Source organism: Cheilinus undulatus, linkage group 5, assembly GCF_018320785.1.
Source record: "Cheilinus undulatus linkage group 5, ASM1832078v1, whole genome shotgun sequence".
Lineage (NCBI taxonomy): Eukaryota > Metazoa > Chordata > Actinopteri > Labriformes > Labridae > Cheilinus > Cheilinus undulatus.
The window spans coordinates 24251470-24272118 of record NC_054869.1 but is presented as its reverse complement, the minus strand read 5'-3'; the positions used below and the strand labels follow the sequence as shown (position 1 = coordinate 24272118).

General features: G+C 38.7%; 1 protein-coding gene across 2 annotated transcripts in view; it reads left to right on the top strand.

Annotated features, from left to right (window-relative positions):
• Window positions 1-2125: 2125 nt before the first annotated feature.
• rusc2 (RUN and SH3 domain containing 2) overlaps window positions 2126-20649 on the top strand; it is a 63744-nt gene continuing 45220 nt past the window's right edge. The window contains exon 1 of one of the 2 annotated variants that reach the window (XM_041787005.1): window positions 2126-2254. The gene's annotated coding sequence lies outside the window, so the exon portion shown is untranslated. Of the gene's footprint in view, window positions 2255-14328; window positions 14458-20649 lie in introns of those variants that run through there. The other variant, XM_041787006.1, reaches the window with a different exon arrangement.

Below are 20649 nucleotides of genomic sequence, written 5' to 3'. Positions count from 1 at the left end.
GCACCTGCACTGGGACCTGCTTAGGTAAAGGGTTCCATTGAATGTAAAATGGGATTCAATTTGACTTAATAGAGATATCATTGCATTATTTTTATTTGTAAATTATTTATACCACACTAATTTTGGGAAAAAAGTACTCCTGCTGTGTCTTTCTGATACATTTAGCTGCTGTGCTGTTAACAATGGATGATGAAGTGTTGCATGTATAGGTATCAGCTGCTGTCACCCATAATGTGTAGCCATTTTCGATGCATCTTGCCAAAGGCACAGTGGCCTCCATAATTCTCAAATGGAAAAATTAGAAACAATCAGAACATTTCAAAGAGCTGGTCATCTGGCTGGGGAGAAGGAACTTAGTAAGAGAGGTGACAAGGAAGCCTTCGTTTAGAGTTTTTTGTGGACTCCAAGTGGGCTTTTATGTGTTTTGCTAAGGAGAACCTATTGTCTGGCCACTTTTCCATAAAGAAGAAAGAAAGAAAGAAAGAAAGAAAGAAAGAAAGAAAGAAAGAAAAGAAAAACTAAAAACAGACTACATCATTACTAAAGTGAATACAGCAGTACTATTGTTCATGACATGACATTTAGTCAACCATTGTTGTGGGTGGGGCATTAACGTCCATGTTAAGTGACAAAAAAATCTTTATTTTAGGTTTGCTGTATGACAGGCCACTGTGTTATGAGACACCAGGATAATTCTTATTCATGAAAAAAAACGAAGTTTCTGAAATTAAGCTTGAAAATCATGAAAAATGAGACAGTGAAATTTGCTTTTGGATGGTGTGCGTGTCATTTGAATGAACCGAAGCCACACCCACTCACATAAATGATCCTCAAATACAGCAAAGACACGGCATTTAGCTGGCTGTTAGCTTTCAGTGAAGGCAGTGACAGTAGCTAACAACAAATTGTACTAAGATGTACTGCTTGGTGATTTTATATCATAGTAGCGTTAAGGGGTGCGGGGTAATTCCCCATCAAGACTGGTGATGTCATGGGCTCAGATTTTTGCCCTGCCCAGATTAAACCAAGCCTGGACAGAGGTGAACAACTTTCTGTCTGAATAAAAAATGTAGTAACATATAAATCTCTGTAGTTTCACATGTTAACAGCAAACTCATTCCAACATATCTATCTATCAATGACACAAGAAAAGTGATACAAAGAAACCTAATCTTTCTTTGCAGATATTATCAAACACCTAACTGGCCCATGCCCCTTTTTTGAGACAACAGATTTTATTGCTTCTGAAATGTCAGTAAAAGTAAAGGCTACCAGCTTACAGAACATCCATCTTCTCAGAGTTGAAACATGTTTTCCATGGAGTGCTCAGAGTTACACTCTACATAAGCAACTTTTTTCTAATTTCATCTGCAACATTTTTAGTCCAACGGTCAGATCATTCCACATGTAGACCCCTAATCAACTCATCTCAGCTCTATCCATCTCAGGGTTTCAGAGATGGATAGAGCTTAATAGTTTAGCACATTAGGTCAAGTCCACGGCCCCTAATTCTGACTGTAAATGCCAAAGAATAAAATTTAGCTTAACAGGTTTTATGGCCCACTTATTAGCTTACCCAGTTACCTGTGTATCCGTTTGGATAGGGACTTTGGCAGCAATATTGATAGGAATTAATATGGACAGGAACGAATGCAGAAAACATGATACAAAAACAGTATGAGTGAATTAAATGCCTGAACATATGTAGTGTTTATTAGCAAATGGCCCACATACATTTTGTCATGCTGTTCCATTATTTTCTTAAGATTTACTTTTTTTTTTAATCATACTGTCTTAAATGGATATTTTCAATGTGTGTTTAGGCCTGTAGAATATTATCCTTGTTATTTTTTCCACAATGTAAATCAGCTAAAAGCCGTTTAGGTTTAATTACATTGCGTTGTAGGTCCTTACCCATTTTTAGCTAACTGAAGTCATTGTGCTGATTCAGTTAATGCTCTTGCAGTTATTTAATTAATACAAATTCACTATATCCCAAACAGAGGTAACAGCCCTGATGAAAGCCAGCCGCCCCGTTAGATAATCCGGTCTGTCTGGGACCAAACTCTGACCTCAGACTGACGTATCGCTCCAGCCCTGCCCATCCGGCAATGCTACGCTGCCGCTGCCCGCCTGCCTGCAGTCTGTATAGAGGGAACAGTTTTCCCATACGTCAAGGACTAACAGAACGGTTATCTACCGCTACTGATGCTTTGTATCGCGTGTGGACCTATTGTCGACAAACTCCGACAAGGTGAGTGTGTTGAATTGTAATTTTAGTGACGTTATTTGTTAAGTAATGGTTTAGAAAACACGGGGATACAAGAATAAAATGTTCAGCCGTTTAGCATCGCGTCGGAGGCTGAAAAAACGATGCCTCGGTCAGTCACAACAGTGAAGACGCAGCCTCGGCCTTAGAACAGAATTCCTCCCTCCCAGCTGTACTGTCTCCTTCAAATAAACGGTTATTTCCGTGCATTGCGTTATATGAACGACGGTGCTTGCTGTTTTGGGTGGCTTGTGTAATTATTTTCTATCGCAGTGGCACAAAGGCATCGAAGAAGAATGTAACGGTCTGACACATCATTGTGCTTCAACGTGTATCGTTAAAATGTATTGGGTGCAGTATGAAAACGCAGGCTCAGAGTTGAAACAACACTTGTTAATTTTAATTGGTAAAAATGACTGGCATGTTGACACACCAGCGGCCTGCACCCCTATGTTTTCACCACATCGACCTGATGAAGCTCCATACAACAGCGGTACACAACCAGCGTCAAGATGGACGGAGGATCGGTTTGGCTTCCGGTTGGAACCTTGGAAATAAAAGCCCGGTTGTCTGTACTAAATAGTAATTGACAGCAAAACTCAGATCAATTAATAATTTAAGCCAATAATAGCAAAGTATCATATAGCTATATGGACCCCTTCCAACAAAAAGAAGGATGAAATAGTAAGATACAACCAAAATAGCACAATAAAAATGTTTTCCTCAAAAGCAGATATTTGTCTTTTTGTACGATTCTTGAAAAATCTAACTATATTGACACTTGACGTGATACCACGGCAGTTAGCCGTCCAATTACTTTGTGCAAGTCTTCCCTTCTTGTACTCATTTGTAGCAGCTTTTAGTTAAAATCTGAACAAGGATCAGGTCTTTGGTACTTTCCAATGCTATTGGTCATTAAGAGAGATTGTTGATCCCAGATGTTTTAAAATGGTACAAGGCATCAAAATGTCATGCATTTTAACAGCCTTAATATAGACCACATTGATGATGCACTCCTCAGTCAATTGGTTGATGGGAGTTTGGTGAGATCCAAACCAGTATCACTGATGTCGTATTGTCTTAGCCATTTATCAAAAAAAAAAAAAAAACATTTGCTTGTTCTGTGATCCAAAATTTAAAAATTAAATGCCACTGTCTTTTAAGATGGGAAAATTATGATAGTTGAGTTCTAATGGTTCAGTGCTAAGATGACAATACGTTTGTACTAAATACAAAGTGTCTAAATGTTTCAATATGAAATTGATAAGAATATCAATATGTAAACAATCATCAGACAAGTAGAACAAGGGCTGGCCAGACAGTAAGGTAAAGGATTAAGTAAAACAAAGAGAGGCCACTTCAGTGTTACACTGCTGTGAATTCTCTTTGTAGAACTACAAATATGACTTTAAGTGTTTATTGTTGTCCATTTATATTCACTATTTGAAGATATAGTATGTCCTTGTGCAACCTTCCTGGCTTTTATTTTGAAGGCAGATTTCCAGTGCTTCCTGACGAATTCTAGCCATTGCATGCTGGTTGCTGTATGGTGTAGGTACATGATGTGTCGTTGAAACAGCCACAGAGAGGTGTTGTCATGATTACAACATTGAACTGTAAGTTTTTCTACCTTTTTCTGTATCCTGCTTGTGAAACAGCAACAATATTTCTAAGGTCTTACAGCGGCCATTGTTATCCCTAAGAGTCATATACAGTGTTCTTTGCAGGGGTAGACTGATTATCATCCTGGCTTTTTAGCTCTCCACAGTCTCACCCAATGTCCCACCCATGATACTATCTGACTGGCTTGGTGTCTCACAACTACCAACCAATCAACGCTGAGGCCTGGGTGCCACTGACACACAGCATTACTTCCTGTTTCCTGCTTCTACTGTAGCTGTTTCTCAAAGTCCAGGATCCTTCCTCTGTGGGAAATATCCTCCTGAGTCAGGTCCTCCCTGGCAATTCCTGAACACACATGTGATACAGGCTATCGTGCGTGCATCGTTACGTCATAGGAAGGGTCGCAACCATTCATGCAGTGGTGGCAGAAATCAAAATAGGAGCTAACAACAACTTAGACAACTTTTACCCAGCGCTGTCTAATATGCTATCAAACCATCATAGTCACCTAATATACTTAGTAATATTATCATAATAATCATATTCATCATATAACATGATCATATGATAAAAACATATCAGCACTATTTTTACCCATTAAGGTTTACTTTGATGCCATACAATATTTAAACAAAATACTAACAGTGGAAACAGGATGTTTAAAAGTGTATTAAGCACTCAAGGACCCGGTTTCCGTCTGACATTGTGCTTTTTAAAAATTTTTTCAGAGAAGGAAAACGATGTGGGTAGTTCCTGCAAGCAGAGCATCCTTTGAAATTCTCAGTTTGAAGGACTTGGTACATTTTGAGGATCCTTGACATTGGAACAGTCAATGGTGTGGTATCCTTCAAAAACAGCCTTTCAAGGAACCCTCCTTGGCTTTGAGGAACAGCCTGTGCTGCTCTGTGCTGTTTCTCATGTTGACGAAGGGGCAAAATTGCTTATTTTTCACATTAACTTCATTTTGTTTGGCATAACAAATGCATATCAGATCCAAATATCGGTTGTCGGAATCGATATTGGCCCTTAAAAAACAATATTGATCAACCCCTAGTTCTTTGTTGAGGACTGTTGTTGAATGGGATTTTCACTAGAATTACTACTGCTTTAATTTAGTCATTTCTTTATTTGATAGGAAAACAAGGAACACCCAGGTAAGGTGGTCCAGCTACTTTACTGAGCTTATGCTGTGAGGAGCACATCATAGATGGTCTCAGGTGGAAAAAAGAGAGGAGGACACTTTAATATGACTTAAATACATGGATGACTTTGAATTTTTTTCAACATTTTTGTACCCTGTTAACTTCTGGAGTATGATACACCATCAGATGTATGGCTGTCTGTGCATCTTATTTATTTAATTGTTTATCATCATTATTATCTGTATCATTTTTACTTTAAATGGGACTCTTAGTAGCTGAAAGTTGAACTTCTTTGAAGTCTGAGAGCAACACAAGGATTAGTGTGTGATTGATAGAAGTTGCTTGAATAAGCAACTCTTGGTGAAAGTACTTATCCTGTGAGGTTTAAACTTCTAAGACAGGGGTGTCAAAGTCAGACACAGCAGGGGCCAGATTCTGAATTTGGGTCTAACCTGAGGGCCTAACAGGGTCAATATTTAACCATTGACTGTCAGCCTAAATGATTTTGAGATTAAAAGGTCAACATGGTAAATTAAAAACTCAAAATCTGAGAAAAGAAGTCAAACTTAAATTTCAGTCAAAATAATGTTTTTAAAAAGCAAATTATGAGCTAGAATACTGAAAACATGATTTTTAACAGTCACAATATGAGATAAAAGTCAAAATCATGAGTTTTAAAGGTCAAAATATGAGATAGAAGGGAAAGTAAAAAGTTGAAATGGTCAGCAAAACTGAGATAAAATTCAAAATCATGATATTTAACAATCAAAATATGAGATAAAAATGGAAATTATTATTTTAAATGGTCAAAATATGGGATTAAATTTCAAATTCATGAGTTTTAAAAGTCAAAATATGAAAGAAAATTAAAAATCAAGAGTTTAACAATTGAAATAATTGATAAAAGTTAAAGTTAGAAGTTGAAAATGGTCGAAACATGAGATTAAATCAAAATCATGACTTTAAAAGGTAAAAATATGAGACAGAAAGTCAAATTTATGAGATGTAAAGGTTAAAATATGAAATAAAAAGTCAGAACCATAATTTTAAGTATGAGATACAAAATTGAAAATATAGAGAAAACACAAAGTTCACCTACGTTCCTGACCTTTGGGTCAAGGCCAGGTGTAACTGCACCACAGGCCAGATTTGGCCCCCACGCCTTGAGTTTGACACCCCTGTTCTAAGAAGATGAAATAATTTGAAAAGGAGTTGTTGGGTAGACTTGATTGATCATTTAAGGCAGATTGGTCAAGATAAGGTACAAAAATATGAGTAAAATCCCATGCTCATTATACCATAGAGTTAGGCCTGCGTACAACTGCCTCTTAAAATTGTTTGTGTTTTGCACAGATTCTTCCCATTCATGCAGAAATTGAATTTGCTGATTAAACACAGAGGAAGATCAAGAGAGATTTGGAGATTAGCAGCCTTAGAGGGATTTTTAAGGTCACACAGTATTGGCCGACATCAACCACAAACTTGATTCCTTCTCAGACTAAAGAGTCACACTAGAATTTGAATCCATGACTCTAAGACAAGCATTTGTTAGAAGAACTGCTGATCAGACCTGAACTCTCTTCATCAGCCACAAAGATGTGCTTTATGGATTTTTCTTGGTTCCGCACCTCACGAAATCTTTAAGGTCAGCCTTGCAAAAGCAAATTCCTGCCGTCTGACAGTGACTTTGATCCTTAAACTAAAGAAAAATTGACAAAATGCAGTTTTTCATCACGGAGTTGATCTTTTAAAGGTGAAGTTTGCTGCCTCATCGTCTTATTGGCTTTTATTTGTACCCTGTTGACATGTTACACAGCAAAAGATAAACTTTTAGAGATGAACTAATATCAGCTGAAACTTTGTGTGCAGATCTACTGTACTATTACCTAGTATCTATCGCACATTTAACAGTTAATTTCTGAACTATAACTTTGATTTTTAATCAATTGAGTGGATGTTTTTTATTGAAAAAAACAGAAATACACCCATAAGTTTGAAGGATGCAGGTTCTGAAATTGATGTTCCTGTTGCAATTGTGAAAAAGTCGGCATCACAAGGTGTCACTTCACAGAATTTGGAACTGAAAATGTTTATGTTTAATATTTTCATGTTGATTAATAGAAAGTAGCTCCATTCATATATAGTGAGTGCTAATTGCAGCAGTTTTTTCCATTTCTTTGTGTTCTTTAGTAAGACCGATGCTAGATCTGTGTGCGTCACCACCAGCTAGCGTGTGAGGAGACCTGTGAAAAGCCTAAACATCGCTGTCATGCCTTGTTCTTAATCCACGACTGATTCAGTATGTCTGCAGACGTGTCTGTTCTCAGAGTTCAGCTGCTCTTCCCCATCTTGGAATGTGTAGCTCAGTTACATAACCAAGGCCTATGAGGATGTGTGAATAGTATCTTTGTGTGTTTGGTCGCATGTGTGTTTGGTGTACATTTGTTTGCACTGTTTTGTTAAATCTCTGCTTTGACTGTTTGTGCGCAGATATCATTCTAGTGCTACAGTGTGTTATCTAGTTTCTCTAAAAGACTTTTTCAATCCTCAGTTATCTGCTGCAGCACCCAGAAAGATTCAACTGAATGCTTTGGTTGGCTTATTTTTGAAGTTTGTCCAGCGTGGAAGATAACATCTCCACAACACAATTATTTTTGAGAACTTTTCAAGGTCTGCCAGCACCCCGAGAGGCTTTTTTGTCCTGATTCCCTATTATTGAGGTACTTCTAACCCCAAGAAAATGGCATGCAGGACAATTTGTGCTTGTGTAACTCAGAGCTTGGATCACTATGTTCCCACTAATCTGCCAGTGTTGTAAATATCTGTTACCATGTATATCAACTACAGATGCATGATTTGGAAAATAAGGGCAGATGAGATGTTTTTTTCATTAGCTACTTCTTTTGGTGTAAGAATCCCACTATGCAACAACAGATCAGAGCTTGTCAAAATGGTTGCTTCCTCTTCCTTACAATAAAACGTCTTCTTTAATTAACAGTGAAGTGTTCTAGATGCCTGCATTAAATTGATAGTGTTCATGCAAAATTATTTGTCAGTGTGCTTGTATCTGCCGACATGGCCGATATATCAGATACCAATGGCGAACCATTGGTGCGTTCCTACTTTGTACCATACTGGTAGATATTTGCAGGTGAGAAAACTATCGAAATTATCAGGGCTGTCAAACCATTAAAATTTTGATCGAGATTCACATTAAAATTTCTGTTGTTGGTTACAATTAATCTCCCCTTTTTGTTGCATTTTGAAATTCCACTTGGTTTAATTTTTGGATTTTTGTATTGTCTTCAACTAAAGGTAGTTCACTTCCTGTTCGGATACAGCCCTGCTTTTATTTTGAAAGGATACAAGGCATTTCTGTCAGATAAAGGACTTAACCACAAGAAAAGGAACTTGCTATGGATTGAAAAGGTAATAAGGGAACAGTAAAAAGGTAAATGTTTGATATCACAAGTTGTAGTTAAATTTTGACTTGTCCACTGAGTTTTTTCAAAAGTGAAATGAGACATTAAGGGGCAGTGGTAGACTTTTTTTACATCACTGTAAAAACAAGTACTGCACCAGTTGTGGACATGAATTAATCACAATTAGTTTGCTTATGCTTTCAGCCCTAAGAATGTTTTATGTGCATTTGGTTTAATGATTATTGACTTTGAATCAATTTTAAGTTTCTGGTGAGAAAGCTGCATGTCCAGTTCGTTTTAAACAGCTTTAAGTTTCCCTAGCCAGGCTTTTATTCTCAATAACTTAAACTTGTCTTCCAAATGCTTCCCTACAGAAAATACTGATTCTGAAAGATCAGTATTCACCTATAAGTCCTTGTTTTTACACTGCAGTCCATTTAAAATGCTGTATAAACCAGTCAGTCTTACATAAGGGTGTCTTCACAGCTGCCCAAGCCCACCTGCAGTGTTTTGGCCTTGGCATGAACGTGCTTTTAATGTTGATGCAACATATCTGCCCAGGGTTATGATGAGAGGGTTCTTGGAGTTCCTCAGGGGGCTGATAGGGGTCCTTTGCTGTTTCTGAGGGAGTGGAGTCATTGAAAAATTGTTTTTCTTTTTAGTGATGTAGCTTATTTTTTAATAGCAGTCAAATCTGAGAGGTCTTGAATTTAACTTGGTGCCTGATCTGATATTGTTGCATACAGTCCAACTTTTAGTCTAAAAACTCCTGCATATGTGATAGCATGACTGTGACATTAAAATAGGCTTTACTAATGTGCCTGTTTTTAATCACTGTTTGCCTTGAACAGTACCTTATTATTTTTAAGTATTTTATGAACATCATTTACCTTACCATATATAAAAATAAAATAAACTTTAGTAAATTGAACTTTGATTGCTCTTTTATGACTTGTTCTTATAATGGATATTTGTTTCTCCGGCTGCATGTGTCAAAGTAAAAGCAGAGGTTGATGAAAAGTTTACCACTGAAGTACTTTTTATTCTTCTCTTCATTCTGCTGCTGTGTTTATTTCTTTGTGGCTTCTCTACTCTAACCAATATGTTAAAGACCAGTATATTTTCTTCTGCAGCTGGCACTATGATTTAGTGTCAAAGTAAGAACCCAACCCTTATTTTTGTTCATGGGAGGAAAACAAATATGTGCATGGTGCATGAGCGGCTCCATGGTTTGAGTCTTTTTCCTTCTTGCTTGTTATGATAGTTTAGTTCCTTTTTTAGCTCTAGGCCTGTAATGCTTCACTGGTTAAAAGGCACCCAGAAGACTGTCTGGACATTTCTGTGAGGGTGTGAGTGTATGTGTGAGTTTGTGCATGTGTTTATTGCTGCAGTAGATTAATATTGCCCAGTCCTTATATTTTGTGCTCATTTGTCTCACTGTGAAAGAGCACTGGCAGCTTCAGGGACACCATCAGTACCATGGACATTTGCTCTGCTGTTGTGTGGAAGTAAACTACAGTCTTGTAATTAGATGTTGACTAGTTCAGCTGCAGAATGAGGGTAGAAATGTAGAATGAGTGGTTGAAAGTTTCAAACAGATCTTAATGTTTCGATCAGAAATGAATGCCATAAACTTTTACAAGCTGAAAGCTGAAGTGAATGCTTCAGTGCTTTCTAATTATCTAACTCCACAGACAGTGTTTCTCTGCTGCCTCTGCACTTTCAGTTACTGGCAGAAACATTCAGCCTGATGAAGAGATTAATGCTCAGCTGAGGAGGAGGAAAGTCAAGAATCACTAAATGATACACCTAATATATGGCAGATAATTAGAAATTTAAATGAATAAACAGTTTTATTGGGTTTTTGATAAATAGTTAATATAAGAAAAATGTGACAGATATTCACTGTAGATGTGAGACTGCTGTTATTATGCACTTTTTTGTGGTGTTGGAGATCTTGTGTTGGCATCTTCAGTCTGCCTTTTGCAGTTTAAATGATATACATTAACTAGAAATAAAGTCAACTGATCTCTGAGTTGTAGAGCTAATAGCATTTCATTTTGATAAACAATGACTAGAGCCTGAATCTATACACTATGGCATACTGACACATCTTAAAATACCCATTCATATATGCATATATTTTAACAAGGTCAACTTATTGTTGCTGAAATGTATAACAGACGTTTTTTTGTAATGTAGTTAAATACGCTGAATTAAGAGTTAAAGAAAATCTTGAGGCGGCAGTAGCTCAGTCTGTTGAGACTAAATTGGGTTAGGACCAAAATGTGGAATATGATCTGGTGGCTGGATAGGTGCCAGTTCACTTTCCACTGTCCATGTCTAGAGTAGGGATGGGCACTTTCAGTTATTCTGATTTTCAAGTGCTGTCAGTGACTTATCAAAAAACTTATTAAAAACCTATCAATTATTCACAAAATGTTTTTTGTTGTTGAAAATACATCTGACACATACCTCCTGGTGATCTGCTATGCTCTCTGCCATGTGCAGCTTCTCCTTACTGCATGACTGTAGGGTAGCAGTCCACTGAAATGACAGTAATGGCAACATCTGACCCAGTGGAGAGAGCGGTCAACATTTTCACTGTCTAGTTCATTCTATTCCGTCTGTCATGGTGAGGGCAAAACATTACAGGGGCATTAAATAGGGATGAGTAATATTATCAGTATGATATCATTCTCGGCAGATATCTAAAAAGTTAATTATTTTTACGGTTGTTATGGAAAAAATTGCTGATATTAACAATCAATCTATTGGCTATAGATAGTAGTCTATAAATTAACTCAACCAAAGGAAAAAACTACACCCAGGCACCAACCAATCAATTGGTTTCTCAGGTTTAAAAGAAAAAGAAAATCCCCTAGTTGGTGACCAGTTTAATCCATGACAGGTTCCTTACTGCACCTGTTTGGTAGTCTAAATGATCTTAAAATGAGGGGGACACAACTTGCCGCAATTGTCAGCAGTTTAAAAGAAGAAAAACAAGAAAAATGGATTTGTTTTTCATGGCTTTTATGAGAAGAAATTTTGTTATTGCTCATGAAGTTTTGATTTGACATTTGAAATGTAAACCTATACATGTTTACAACAAGCACTAGTCATTTTTTGAGTCTAGGACTCTGGCTGTGCAAAAGATAAGTATATACATAGGAGAAAAATAGTGCAAATAAAGGTGGAAAAATGCATTCTCAACTAACATATTGTTATTGCACATGAAGTTTTGGTTTAACAGTTGAAATATGAACCTATACATGTGTGTGCAAAAAAAAGTGCAAACGATAACTATACAAACGCAGAAGAAGTGCATTCTCCACATTCTCAAGTCAAATATAAAAACTACAACAAGAAAACAACAACACTATAATCATAACAACATAACTTTATACTATCACAATTAAATATTACAATATCTATTCATCAGCTGATCCCTCAATATGGAACTGCTTGAAGCAGTTCCTGTCTGGTTGCAGACACAGTGGTGCATTGCAAAGTTTGCACATCCAGCTGATGCTCCTTTTGCAAAGTTTGCAATTTCACCGCCCCCTGGTAGACCGCTGGCTAGCTGTATTCCCACTGCTTGTGGGGTCAGGGAAGTGGTGGGTGGCTGGTGGAGGAGGACAGCATTTCAGTGGTGTTCCAAGTAGGTGTGCAGTTAGCCCTTCTGGGAATTGCTGCCGGGTCATGTGTGCCTGCTGCTAAGTGGTACACACCTCCTTGTGGATTATGTAGCTGTTGGTCACACAGATGTCCACAAGATGCTGGAACACCGTGATGGTCCACGTCTCAGTTTTGCGGTGGGCTGATCTGGTTCCAAGTGTTTGATCAGACGTGTCAGTTCCTCCCATATACTTGTTGTATTCAGTCACTGATGTGGGTCTGGGGATGGAGACTTGTCAGTGTTGCTCACCAGTCTTTTCCCAGCTTTCCACCATGTCCCCATGTTAGACTGGGTGGACACTGGAGCAGAGGGAGACCTCGTGGGTGTCCTTCCACTTGATGAACAGAAGGTCACCATCTCTGATCCATCGGATGCTGCCCCTTGATGCCCTTTTGTCCAGCACATTCTCTTTCATTTTTGGCATGCCGATTCTCCCCTCCTGGTATGTGCCACAAACACCAAATCCCTCCTGGATGAGGTGGTGGAAGAGCAGGGGGCTGGTGTAAAAGTTGTCCATGCATATGATGTAGCCAGTCCCTAAATACTCCTTCACCAGCTCCACAACTACATCAAAGGAAAGCCCATTCCCTGAGACAGGCGTGGTACCCTTTCCCGTGTAGAGGATGTATTCCACTGTGTATCCATTCACATCGGCCAACACAAACAGCTTCAGCCCTCATTTTGTTGGCTTTGCCTTCATGTATTTTTTTATGCCTTGGTGGCAACCATCCTCTCATCCACTGCCAGATGTTGTCTGGGGTGGTAAAAGGAAGGGCAGCGGATGCGGACCATGTCCAGGAGTGATCTGACCCCATGGATGGGGGTCATAATTTTCAGTACCTTTCTTTGCATCGTTCTCTGCATTGGCCTTTGGATCGCTCATGTGATTCTCAGCTCTCTATCAGCGTTGGAATTTTTTAGATTAAGCAAACTTTCAAGGAGTTGCGGTGTTGAGAATCTTTGTAGCGGTCGGACGATGCTTCTGGTGTTTTTTTTTTATGAATGCCCACATCATATGGTTGCGAGTACCGTCAAGAACCATATATGCGCGCATGCCCACAGTTCTCAGCTTTCCAACACCTTTGACAGAGTTATGGTAATAATACTCTGGACATATAAAACACAGCGCGGTGCCAGCTCCGTAGGTAGAGGGTTGAACTTAAATTTTGAGGTTTGAGGTTTGTTTTTTTGTGTCCTTAATCTTTCCAGTGTTTTAAGGACTGGGGTTTTAAGTCTGAACTTCATATATATTGAAGTATATATTGGTATTGATACCGCTGTCAGCTAAAATGCCTTTGGAAATATCAGCATAAAAGCTATCTCCAAAAGTTCAACTTCAGGCATCTATCACATAAATATCACAGCATTAACTCATTGAGTGCCAGCCCTTTTATCAAATGGAAAGCGGCTTGTGCCAACGTTTTTGGTCATTTTGGGTCATCTTTCAAGACCCACAGAATATTTTGACTATGACTCTGAAAACACAGAATAGCTCAAATGAAGGAACAATCTCTCTATTTCATCATGGAAAAAAACATTTGTTTGCAGCTTGTTCCATTCTTGATTTATCTGAAGTTGAATAGAGGCTAGTTTCACCAAAAAGACCACTTTTTTTCTAGAAAGCTGAGAAAAATGCATTTTTGTGAAAGTCTGTCAAGCAAAAAAGTGATTTGAATGTTATAATTTTGCCTTCAATAACATAAAAGACATCTGAAAATTGTATTATAAATGTTATTTTATTGTAAAATAAATAAAAATAAATACAAAATACAGCACAAAACAACTGGACGGCCACCACGGGACCCCCGATACGCCCACGTCCTCTCCTGCTTGCGTGTTCCCTGGCACTGCCTGTAAATTATAGAAGTAATATAATATATAGGCCTAATATGTTATATATATTATGTATACTCTCTAATAGAATTTTTTTTTGTTCTAACCTCTTTTTCTGCCAACAGATGGTGTTGTAGAACTGCATGCTTGCTCTTCTCTCAAGTTTGCTTCTGAAATCACATGAGTGAACGCATGAGTGATGATTTCATTTGATAAATTTGGCTGAATAATCAGTGGGTTCCTAATGTTAACTTACCTCCATCGCTCTGGGATGGAGAAAAAGTTCCACTCTGCTCACTTGGCAGCCATTCCTCAGAGTCTGGGTCGGAAAAGTCCGTCTCTGAAGTGTCATCACTGTATGCATCCAGCTGGCGAGAGGCTGCCTTTTTCTTCTGACGCACGGGGGAGACCTCGCGGCGTTCTTTTGCCTCTTGGCCGGCCGAGGCAGATGAATGACCGCCCTGATCCCTGGATTCGCTTTTGGTTTCAGTGAGTAAGCGATTTCTCACACAAAAGCTTAAAGTTTCTTCCAGCATCTTCTGGCCAAACTGGCCACTTGACTCCCTCAATTTTTGGGGGGCCATTTTGTGCTGATACTGAGTATTTTAGAACTTTTAGCTTAGATTACCTCCATCCCGGAGTCTCTACTTCCTGCTCTGATCTCAGTGGCTTTGATCTACCATCTCTTCCGTGTGCCGACTACATATCCCAGAAGCCCCAAAATTACTCACAGGGAGCGTATATATACGTCAATGGCACTCAATGAGTTAAACAGCTCTGTGACCACGACTATGACCGCAGTCTTATGCTAACATGGATAACAAATGGTGTGATGTGTGACTGCCTGCTGTCTGTCTCTGCTGGTTTTCTCCTTGTGCCCTAAGAACATGAGGATAAGCATCAAAATCTTTTTTTATGGAATGCAAGTAATGCCAAGTTTCTTTATTGGCATAATATCACATATCATGAGACCGCACTTTTTGTGGTCACAGCAGACATGGTGCAGGTAGTACCAACTCTATTAAACTGTTGTCGTCTAATGAGTTGTGAAATTTTACCTGACTGGGTAAGTCAACAACAAGTACTCGCATAATTGTAACCATTCTTCATCTAGATAGACATGAAATTCATTTCTGTAATTTTTAAGTAGACTGCCACATCACCTGAGCTGAGACTAGCACCCTGTAAACCGTAGTGTGATACGGTGATTACTCTGGAGTCAAATAAATGTTGAGTTATGGAACCAAACCTCTGGTTTCAAATGTGATGTAAAGAAATTCTACAATGTGAAAGTTAAAGTATAGTTTTGCAACCATTTTTTTCATTCTTTTTTTTTTTACTTGGTGGTAATAAAAGGGGAAATCCAAAAGTAGAATCAGAGAATCATTAAGATTCATAGACAAAACTCAATCCTAGCTCTGGCTAAAATAGTATCCACACATAAGGCAAAGTTTCTGAACCAAGGTTGGAATATAATTTCGCCCCCTCCCCATCTTCAATCTGCTGAAGCTGAGCTGATCCATCTGCTGTTTGTCAGAGCTGCTAGATTGCCAGGCCAAATCTGGCAAAACTGTAGAAAGTAACAGTGACTATATAGATTAATATTGGGAGTCATTTTGGAAGTAATCATGTGATGATAGAATAACAGCCATGACTATGTTTTTGTTGTGGCCTCCTACTCTAAAAGCACTGTGGGATTGCTTTAACCATCTGCACTCCATCTTGGTTGTGTTCAGCAGCATGGGAAGGGAGTGAGAAGATACAGTAGATGAAAAGAGAGAGGAAGATGATTATAGAGGCAGAATTGAGCAGAGGAGAGATGTATGAGGCTGCAGTGCTCACAGTGGATGGATGAAAGCAAAGTGGAGCAGGGATTTACTGAAGCTGAGGGTGGAGGGGAAGAGGGAAAAGGCATTATGGATCGAAATAAGGCTGGAGAGAGAGCCAGGGGTGCTTGGAAACTGACCAGAGAAAGAGGAGAAGAGAGACAGAGCCAGAGTCAGCACAGAAAGAGAGAGAGAGAGAGAGAGAGAGAGAGAGAGAGAGAGAGAGCTATGAGATGGAGGAGAGCTGCAGCTTTGAAACAAGATATTTTTGTCATGATATTTTGTTTTGATGTAGCCAAGATTTCAGCCCTTTAATCTTTGTCAGGAAATTTGACTCGTACTCTATATGTGGAAGTATAGCAATGCTGTTCTTTGATTTATTTGTGACTAAAGCCAAAGTGGCAGAAAGTCAAAAGTTTAATTAAATTAAACTTAGTTTAATGAATGCAATTTAGGATATACTCAGTCAAAAATTGGTCAGTTGATGTGGGGTTTGATCTGTTAATTGGGCAGAAGACATGTAAAAAACATGCCCTTGAACTGTTTGTAAATCAAGTATTTTGCACTATTTTAGGAAATTTGAAGAGAAAGCCATACTCTTTACAATGAAAAACTAATGGGTAGTGAAAACAATCAATAGACGGAGCTCCAAAGTGATTTGAAAACAGCAGTATTAATTAAAAGAGTTATCACATCTTTTGCTAATGGCCTCCAGATTAACAGACGGTTAAACAAATGATTCATATTTTTATAAAGGCTGTCAAAGGATAATTTTTTTAGTCACAAATAATATTGGAATTTCTGTAATTAATTGCAACTAATTGCATCCTCTTTTTGAAATTCCACTATTTTGCAAACAAAACTGTTTTTGTGTCATCGTGGATTTTTCTGCTGTCTTGAACTAAGGGTGAATGTCTGTAAAGAGTTAATTGATCTAAGCTCTGCCCACTCAAATCAAATCTCTGGAGATATGTGGACATAGCTCCCCATCATGCCCTTGGGCAGAGGGTGCTCGATGTGTTTGTTTGTGTTTGGATGTTGCCTGTTGTTAGTGACCCTTGCTCAGATTCTTTTGGTTATGTTTCTGGAGGATGATTGTTGTTTATGATGTGAGGTAAATTTGCACCATTAATGAAGTTATCCACTGAGTTGGAGTCCCTGTCTGTAACTTTGGGGCTTTTCTTCTTTCCTTTCTGCAGTGAACATACAGCATTTTGTATGTTGTTCTAGAAAACTGAGGTAAAAGTTGTGTGGAAGCTGTGCCAGGTTAAATCAACCATAGCGATGAGTAACCGTATACAGCACAGGCACATTAACCTGCAAAGAGGACCAAAGGCCAGCGGTGCTAGCTGAGCTAATGTTAGTACAACTTGGCAGTCAATTTGGTAATGTTTACCTGCAGAGAACATGAAGTAAACAGTGCTTGATTTTAACTGGTCTTGTTTTCTCACCTTTAGACTAGTCTTAATTGAGCAACTAGAAAACAGGAAAATTCCATCTTTTTACAGCTTGGTTGTCATTGAAAATTTACCACAGAGCCCAGGTGCAGTATCAGCTTTTCCACTGATGCTTTCACACTGGACAGTCACACAATCAGTAAATTGCAGGTGCTCATGTTAAAATGAATGATGGCTGCACATGCTGCCATGGCTTTCAGGACAATTAGATATGACAGAGCAATGAGTCCAGTCATTCAAAGCATGCAAATGTGATTTTTATCTCATGATAAAACCATCTTTTGATCAAAGCAAGTTTAAGTTGTTAGTTTTTTTTTTTTCGAAGGAGACCATATATCCACATTTTTCCAGTTTTATCTTTGTAACTTTGTGAGAATAACTGTCCAGATTTATGTATTTTCACATGTTGAATGATTCTGCTATTTCTCAATGAGATAAGAGAAATATATTTTCATTGAACTTCTTCCTCTCTTTAAGTGTCAGCTGTTTCTGGCAAGGTTTCAGAAGATATAACTTTTGCAAGTTTGTTCTGGAAATCAAGCTGATCTGCTGTAAATTTCCCTCATTTGCATGGTAATGACTCGACTGTAATTTGCCACGTTCCTCCTGCTGAGGCTGGATGTCAGCTAACACTAATACCTGTCGGTGATGGCCGCATGCTAGCACTGTTATGCAAGCACCTTTAAGCTCTTCAAGTTCAAGCAGAGAGAGAGAGAGAGACAGAGAAAGGAAGCTGTCTGTAAGCCTTCAGGGAAGCTGGGATCAAGGTCAGGTGGTAATCTTGAGCTCGTTAGGAATGCACAGGGAATTTAATGGACAGACAAGTTAGCCTAAAGGTTAAAGGGGATAATTAAGGTGTGACTATTACAAGGATTTAACATAAAGGGAACATAACGTGATATTTAGGACTAGAGCCCGACCAATTTATTGGCAGGCTGATTAATCGGGCCGATTATAGCGTTTCACAGATTAATCAACATCGGCCAAAATGTAGCCGATACATTAAGTTTTTTTGCAGGGATTGTCTCTGCTCTTGTCGCTCTGTGTGTCTCCATGCTGGACTCAGCCTGAGTGCCTGTCCCCTCCCCCTCAGACGCAGAGTGCAGCAGCAGCTCTCCTCACTCAGTGTTGCCAACTTAAGCCGTGTTTCTATCAGGGGGTCCGGTTTGATTCAGTTTGGTTTGGTATGGTTTGGTACACTAAACCCCTAAATAGTTTCCATTTCCACAGACACCCGTGCTCTCACTTGGGTGGGCGCGGCTGTAAAAGCATGCATGTAAAGTCACAGACAGCGTGAATCAGCTTTTCCAGCTGCAGAGTTATAGAAAAGATGAGTGACAGAATTCAGTCGGAATAAGCAGTAAACAGCTTTATTTCAGCTGAAAGTGCTTTAAAAAAATAACTACATCTTAATGTTAACCACTGTCAGTACAAGATCTTCAGCTGATGAAATATGTGTACAGAAACGGTTTGAATTGTAACGCTACGTTAACATGTGAATATATCTAGTCTAGAACAGTTTATACGACAAAATATGAAAGTTTAGAGCTGTACTGTGAGAATTCACCGCATTGAAAATAAAGTAAAAGTTCAGCTGGTGTTTAAATCAAGCTAGATTAAGTCAGAAATACGGGGTGTGCTGATCTCGTTTAAAAATAGTCTGCAGCCTGAAGTTTTACGAGCCCGTTCAACAACCACAGAGCGATGTTTTCACAGGTTACCTAACGTAAGACGTAGATTAATAACTAGTTACAGATGAGAGTGAACTGTTCAAAGGCTTCATATTCACAAAATGTCTGCATTAATTTAGTTTCTCATCCATCGCGGATGGATCAGGCTGATGTGAGCCTTCAGATTCTGCTTTGTATTCTTAAAATCATCCAGATAAATGTCAGGAAACTTGATTTGTGGCCAGATACCAATATCCATTGACTAGAAAACAGTTTGGATCTCCATCAAGTCCAAATATTTCCCATTTAGGCAGATATTAGTCCATTTTTCTCCTGTTTTCTCCCTCTTCTCACAGCAGACTTCTGTCTTTGAAGTACGGAGGCGAGCAGCTGAGTCGCGCGCTGACGTGACATCAGTGCAGCCCCTATTGTTGTGTGTGTAGCTCCACCTTTTTGGTACGGTTAGGTAAGATTGGCACCCCTAAGGAAGGGTGCCGAAAAGTGGAACGGTACGGGTCGGTTTTTTGGGACCCTTTCTCTATGGAAACGCCAAAAGAAGTGTGCCGTACCGCACCAAACTAAGCCAGACCGCTCAGTGGAAACGACCTATTAGTGACTTTGTGGCTATATTTAGTGAGTTTTCAGACCGGTTCCTGCCAGTGCGGCTTTCACACAGGGCACGAGTTTTCTGCGTGTCAGCCACATCTCCCTGCTCTCAAAGCTCTGCTCTTAAAGTGACTTCATTTAGTGTACAGAGGACATGTATCGGGAACTATTCAAAATAAAAGCATTCTATTCAAGGGAACAGAGTTTCTCTACAGAAATGCTAAACTGGGCTTTTACTTTGAAAAGCACAAACCAGAAAAGCATTCCTAGGGTGTTTATCTTTCCTGTGATATATTCTACCAGTGTGGAGACAGAAAGTTTCCCTAATAGTAGATTTTTAGAGAACAACTTAATAAAACAGGCACATTTAAGCTTGTGGCCTTCCTCAGGGTTATCAAGAAACACATTGTAAACATATTCTATGTGCATATTTGCCACAGCGATGTAAATATGGCTCTCCATTTATCATTTTCCTGTCTAATATGGTCCACAGCCACAGTATAAGACTATTATACAGCGTTTTAATGTTGTCTAAGTTGCATCTTTGTGAAATAAAGATAAATGCAACTGGTTATTCACTTGTCCAAATTTGTGTTCATGTACAGTATATATCCTGTGTATATCAATGTTCTTATTTCATATATCAGCCAAAATATCGGTTATCGGCCAATATATCGGATATTGGCGGATATATCGGATATCGGCTTTTTCTAGCCCCCATTATCATTATTGGCATCGGCCCCAAAAATCTATTTAAGACTAAGGTTAGAGTTAAGGTCTAGGAATTTCTAAGAAAAACAACTTTTCAGATAAGTTTTCTCAGTGCTCATTTCACCAGAGCAAACCCTGAATCTCATGATGTGAAAAAGAGCTGTGAGGTCAGGGGAGGATAGCAATCGATGTAATTCCACTAATGACTCTGTACCAGTGCATCATTTATTTATGATGATATTGCACTTTTAAGATAAGATGAGCCTGTTTTTATCCCACAACAAGGAAATTTTAAGTCTAAAGTAGAAGCAAAGAAATTACAGAAAAGAGAAAACACGTTAGACAAAGAATCAGTGAATCAATACTTGACATAATACATAAATACGGACTGATTTAATGTCTTTGGGTCCT